Below are 7,390 nucleotides of genomic sequence, written 5' to 3'. Positions count from 1 at the left end.
AACTTTAACCTAAGACTTACGTGTGTACTCGTGCACTTAGGTGAGTGTGAGAAAAAAAAAATGTGATCATTATATCACATGAATGGTTACGATATAGAAATATAAATTATGTAATTTTTTTAAGTGATCATATCATCATTAAATAATTTTTTAGTGTTATGAGAAGAATAAAACTAGACTATATAAAATAGATAGATGATTATTTGTTTTTAATTATTGGTAGGAATCAAAGATAAATAAAGTACAATAACATATATATTCTACTCAATCAAATGAGTTAGGTTTTTTTAGTGAATAGATGATTATAATTAAAGTTGTCTTTTTTAATTGATCACATGATATCATTTAAAAAAAATATAGTTTTATGATTTAATCTTAACCCTTTTGATTTTGTTTTATGACTAAGACTATATTTGCCGAATTTTTAAATTGTCAAACGAATTGCTTTGCTATCATGTGATCTTAACCCGAGTTTTATGATAAATGAATTGTTTAACCCTTTTGATTTATATATATATATATATAGTCAAATTTTTAAATTAAATTGACTAATTTATTAATATTTAAGTTTAAGTTGACTAGTAATATCAAATTTTGAAGACTAAATTATAATTAATTGACAATTATCAAAATTAAGGACTAAAAATAGAAATTTATATAAACACATAATAGGAATTTATACTGTATTACCTTATATTAATGAACAAAATAATATTATAAAATGTTAAAACTTTATTAAATTTTGTGTAAAAATATTTTATACCAATATATATATATATATATATATATATATATATAAATAAATTGAAACCGATCTAATTTTGATCTATTTTCATTGAAATTATCTGTTCAATTCATAACACATTTATCAAAGCAATTCGTTTGTATTCATTCAAAATTCTAATCAAACAAGCAAAATTAGGTCATAGAACTGCTCAAAGTATATATGTTTTCAAAAGTTTATAGTACTCATTCATTTATCCAAATGACAACCAAACAAGCAAAATAGAATCTTTCAATAGGTCATAATATATACAATCTTGAAAACTATACTATCGATCCATTACCTAAATTGAACGCCACAAGACATCCTTTTCATAGAATTAAAATAATTAAGCACGTGCTATTAGTGCAATGCTGTAGCATAATGGTGTTTGCATCCATTTATATCACCAAAGACCTACCACTACATTATTTTTCCATGGAAATGACCATCAACATCGATTCACATATGCGTAATATAGCATATATGAATCACCATAAGACCTATCACTATTAAGAGCTTTTTTCTATTTGTTGGTACTGTCTTTCAAATAGGGACCACTTAACACAAGTGTTTGTGAGTGCTGGAATGTGCTAAAAATCTGTCGGTCCACTTCAACAGGTCAATAACTTAAATTGGAAAAATTCTTGACCTTCTACAAACTATACACTATTGGGATTGGGTAGCATTCTTTTATTTATATTTTATATTAAAACATAAAATTTAGAAATAAGCTTTGAGTCTGTATTTTTATTATTCGTAAGAATGATAATGTTACTGATAATATTAAAGTTTTATTTATAATAATTCATATAATATATTCAATGAATTGAGTTACATTCTTTGAATTTTTCCTATAGATTTAATTCATATACTGGTATTTACCCTGAGTAAATTATACCAGAGAAAGTGACATCAGCATCGACGTATATTCCACTAAAATAAGTTAAATAATGACCATTTTGAGACCAGAAAAAGTTTGGTAAAAATGGCACTCATGAAATAACAAGAAACAGATTCTTTAGCAAAAAAATAAAATTTGAAAAAGCGAAATTAGATTTTTGTGACAGTGAACAAATATTGGATGGCTAATTTACAATGTCTTCATGAGCTATTTGACTTTAAGTAGGATCGATATATAATGCTTCATATATATACAACCTGTTTTTACGATTATAATTAATTAAGGGAAAAAGAATTATACATTCATAATATAAAAATAATTTACACAACCATTTAATTACAATCTATTATGTATAATAAATTTATTAACTTTTAAAAGAATTATATATCTTAAAATAATTCAAACAATAATTTATAATTGAATATCATTTTAAACCAATGCATATTCATTAAACTTATTAGTTAATGTATTTTTCTATTCCTCAATTATATCTCCTATATTTTATATTTTTTTTCTCGTCTCTTTCAGACTTTCAGTTTCTCTTTCTAACGTAAATAGTAAAATTTGTTGTGAAAAAGTTATGCACCATCCTTAATATTATGTGTATAAACTACTAAAAGTAAACACTAATACCATGCTAATGCTAACCGACTAATCAGCTCAACTGGGGAACCCGTAGTCTAATGGTCACCTACAATGCGTTCGAGGTTTTAAGCCCTTGTCTTGCATATTGCGCAAGAAGAGTTTTTCTTCCTTCACATTAAGTATTAAATATGTTTTATATTTTAAAGAAATGAAATGCATTTATTTAATATTTTTATAAAACAATAGGAGAGTAGTATAACATTATTCTTCGGGAGTGTTTGGTAGGAAATTCTTTTAAGTTTCCCTATGTTTTGAATAAACATTTTAAAAAATATTCTTCAATATCTAACCTTCTCAAGAATATTTAATTATATAAGTTTTTTGTTTTATAATTATGTCTCTCACTCCCAAGAATATTTTAGACATACGAAATAATATATATTTATTACATTTTCAAGAAACCTAATTCTAAGAAAATATAATTCTCATCAAGCACGATTCCTAGATGGAAAAAAATTCCGTATACTAAACAACGTTGTAACGCCTAGTTCAAGACTTCAAGTGACAGCAAATTCGTTAGGAATTCAAGTTAATAAGTTTCAGTGAAGTCATTTTACCTAGCAATAGCACATTGCACTTCCACAAAAAAAAAAAAAGTGCATTGCTCTAAGTCTAATTAAGCCACATGATTAAGTTATAAAAGGCCTTTTTATTAAAAAAATAAAGAAAGAAACAAACAAAGAAAACCATGTACTATACATAAATTATAAACTCTCCAAAAGCATCATAATTGAAATGACCGAATATAGGATAACAAGTGGATGGAAGTCGATCGATGAGAGGACATTAATTATCCAAACATTAATTATTGAAGCACACATGTTTAAAATGTGATATGGAAGAGAATTTTTGTTTGATCGAGCTGGACATGATAAAGAACACAGATTTTGAGTTTATATATTGTATGTATATATGGTTTTCTTTTGCTGTCATCATAACTCATAATTTGAGCACGAGAAAAATAGTTCCTCTCTTTTGCCGGACAGGTTTCTTTCCATGTTTATGTACCTCCCTTCACTTCAGTGCTGGGATTTTCAAAAGAGATGGGACGAATTAGGGCAATGTTTTGGTGGTGGACCCCACATCTCAAGCATGGGCTTCCATCACAATAGAAGTTAGCTTAAGCTTAATTTAAGATAGATATATCTAAAGTTATTAGTTAGTTAATCTCAATACAACATACTGTTTTCTTTTCATCAGTTTCAGTGACAGAAATTTTTTAGAATAGTAGACATCTTTTCATCAGTTTCAGTGACAGAAATTGTTTAGAATAGTAGACAACATTAAGTATGCGTATATGCTTATCATATTGAGCTTTTGACAGTAAATCTTGTTCTTAGAAAATTAAATCATTTGTCAAGTAATGTAAGTTAGTTGAATAAAGTACATAAATTATTATAAATTTTTTCGTATCTATTTTACCGATAAAAGTAATCAAATCATATCATATCAACATTATTTTCATTAAGTCCGTCCATTTCATTTGGGGGTGGGGGTGGAATGCGTTCTCCCTTATCTGATTACTATATATGGCATGTGTACATTGTTTGTGAATAAGCAAATCATAAATAGTGATGATGATGAAACTGTACATAAGATGAGGGGAAAAAAAAACAAAGCTTATTTTTATCATCATGGCCATATGTTTGCCGGCAGAATAGTATATATGCATCAACCACTAAAACGAGAAAACCTCGAGAAACATGGTTATTCCCAGTCCTAATCAATTCTAGACAATCATATGTGCACCATTGTTGATGGGTTTCCTCCATTTCGTATAAAGTTATCTTGCTGTGTTTAGAATATCTATCTGTAATTATTAATGCAAGCTGCACGTATGAAGGTCTGCCCTAGACACGAAGATCCGGTTTCAAAGGATGGCAAGCTCTGGGTTAAGTCCCAATAGATTTTGGTGACATCTGATAGTGGGTGTTGTCTGCCAGTGGATTTCTATGCTAGAACTAGAGAAATAAAACGTAGGAAAATTAAAGATTTGATCAAAATTCATGATTAAATGATATAATGTGTAGAATAATTAAGACAGGTCAAAAAATTGATTTTGGAATCTTTTAAAACTAAGATTGGTTTTTTTTTTTTTTTTGTGTTACATATCATTTAGGATCTCTTTTGTGTTATTAGGTTGTTTTAATTTTTCTCGTACCTTTTCCTAAGCTTCCAAAGATTGATCAAGTTTTGTAAATGAAGTTATCATGAACAAGGTAAAAATAAGCACAACACTAATCGATATGTTAACAGAAAAGGTTTACAGAAGAAAATTAGTCATTTCTTGTTAGCAAATTTCTTTTGCTACAGATCATTTAATGTCCTACCTACTTTCGTTTCTTTTATGGTAAGTTTATTCGTTTAGTTTGTTGTCATTCAAACTTAAGTTTTTGACAAGGTTTCTCGACCTAGTGGCCGAGAGTTTGTAAATTATTTAGAACCTCTAACTCTTCATTTTATATGATTACATGTTCACTACCTAGGTAGTTGAATTCCATTTAACAAGTTTGAAATACATGCTCTATATATACTTTCATTTTCTGTTGTCTCAACTTCATCCCAATGGTTAAGGTTTTTTAAGAAGTTTTTATTTTATTTGATACCATTATAATTAACATCTTAGGCTCATAAGCTTCAGGCGGATTTTGGAAATAATTCTCAATCATGACTTAATTATTACATTACACTTAAAACTTATTGTCGTTTCCTAAAAGTGTATTTTACAAAAATCAAATTCAAATCTTGTCCCACAAACTCAACATGTATTGTTAATCGAGTTATACTCATTAAATTTTCCTAAGAGGTCTTTAACTATTATATTGACATTTAGGCTGAACCTTTATTTCTCCTCTTCTTTTCAGCTTATTTGAAATCCATAGATTATCTAATAAAATGGATGTTGGGTTTTGATTAAACATGAAGAATACATTTTTTTTAGAAACTAAAATTGCACAATCATAAATTTATAGAGACTAAAAGTATATTTATAAAAAAAAATGTTAAATTTATATCATTTGTTTGAATAGCTCAACATGGAATGGAAAGTATTTTTTTATCTAAAAAAAGTTTTTCCCCTTCATAGAAGAGAAGGTAGAGAAGACAATTGTTTTATGTTTTAGTTTACTTAAAAATTAAATAAAAAATTTAACAAAAACTAAATGGTTTTGTGTTAGAAATATAATATAGTAAATAGTCAAAATCTGTTTGAGTTAAGTTTATTTTAGTTCATATAATTTATTATGTAATTTACTTATTATTTTTACTTTTTTTTCCACTCATCTAAAGATAAAAATAAGTAATTTCATTTTTTTTACATCGGATGATTAACGAACATAATAAATATTTATATAGTTGGTAGGCAATTTTTTATGAACAGGTTTTTAAAAGAAGTACTTTAACATTTTTATTCATTTAAATAATACAAGTTTTCAATTTTCCTAGTTTTTTAGCACACAATTTTGCTCATTCAAATAGCAATCATTTTTGCCGCTCTTCGAGGGAGCGTTTCACTATTTGGTACATGAGCTCTGCTAACAAAAGATAGAACAAACTGACCCCAAAAACATCAAAATGATTTTTTTGATTCATAGCCCATGTACATTTTTTATAGAATCAGATTTTTTAGATGTTTCACGTGAATAATCCCTTTTCTGTAACATTTTTTTATTTCTTCGATGGAGATTTCCGTTGCTAAAAATTGGCAGTAAAGGTTTACCTAAAGTGAGGAACGCACTTGAATTGAAAATATATGTACGTTATATTTTTTAATAGGAAACTTAAAAAAGTATATTTTGATATTTTCACGACGATTAATTACACATGTCTATCAATATTTTAATCATTGGACCCGAAAAAGTGAAATCAATTATTGAATCATAATTGAATTAGCTAGGATGACTCAATAATAATTAATAAATATACATTTTCAATATTATATAAATGTATTAAAATATAAATTAATATAAATTTTTCATAAAATTAAGTAAGGTATAATCTTAAAATAGTGTGGAATATCACATTACATAATTTATAAGATAAAAAAGTATAGTTAATGTTTAAAAGCAGCCGTTTAGGATTTAGGATCACACGTAGATCTCACATAAATTTTTATTTGCTTAAAAAAATTAAAATTTTAAAAAGGTGATAAAAAAAACCATTTTTTCTAACATCTCATACAAACAAACTTTTTAGTATCATTTTTTACTTGATTTTGACCCACATTTTCCTCTTCCAATTTCTTATTAAGTTGTCTAAGTTAATAACTTGATCATTTTTATTCAACTAATCCAACTGATCAATCCAATTCAATTAACATGTGTGTATGTATAGATAGAGATAGAGAGAAAGGGAGAAGTATATTCTTCTAATTATTTTAATAATTAACTTAATGTTGCATGTCTTGCATAAATATTAAATTCATATTTTATAATTTGTAAGAGTAATTTTTTATATTATTAATTATGTATTTTAATTTTAATAAATATATGTTAATAGATATATCAACAAATATTTAAATATATTTTGATACACACATGTTAGAAAATTCTTATGATTAGGATATTGTCTTAAGTATGATTTCTTTTACTTTGATGTGGTGCGTGTGTTCTTTTTTGACATTCTTTTAAAACAAAGTTTATTTAGTTCATTTTCTTATTTTATTTTTTTAATTATGTCATTGGTATAAAGTATTTAGTAATTTTTTTATGATTAATTTTCGTCAAAAACTCACTTTTGTCCAAGTGACAAAATCATGTATTTAGTGACTTTGTGTATATGATAACTATTACATATAATAGATTTTTAAATTAAATTAATTAAATATATAAAGTTGTCATATATGTGAAAAGATTATAAACAATAAGATGAAATTATTAGAAATAATGATAAAAAGTAATAGAACCATTTGGATATATAATAGGTATGCTGTAGTTTAATTTATTTATATTTTATTAAATTATTAATAATATATACAATAATTTATATATTGATTCAAATCAATATTTATTTAATTTTTAAATAAAAAAATATTAATTAGAATAATTGAATTAAAGTTGTTAAAATTTTAAATAAATTTA

This window comes from Glycine max, chromosome 16 (genome assembly GCF_000004515.6).
Source record: "Glycine max cultivar Williams 82 chromosome 16, Glycine_max_v4.0, whole genome shotgun sequence".
NCBI classification, from domain to species: Eukaryota; Viridiplantae; Streptophyta; class Magnoliopsida; order Fabales; family Fabaceae; genus Glycine; species Glycine max.
The sequence above is the reverse complement of the archived record's forward strand: the minus strand, read 5'-3'. Positions refer to the sequence as shown.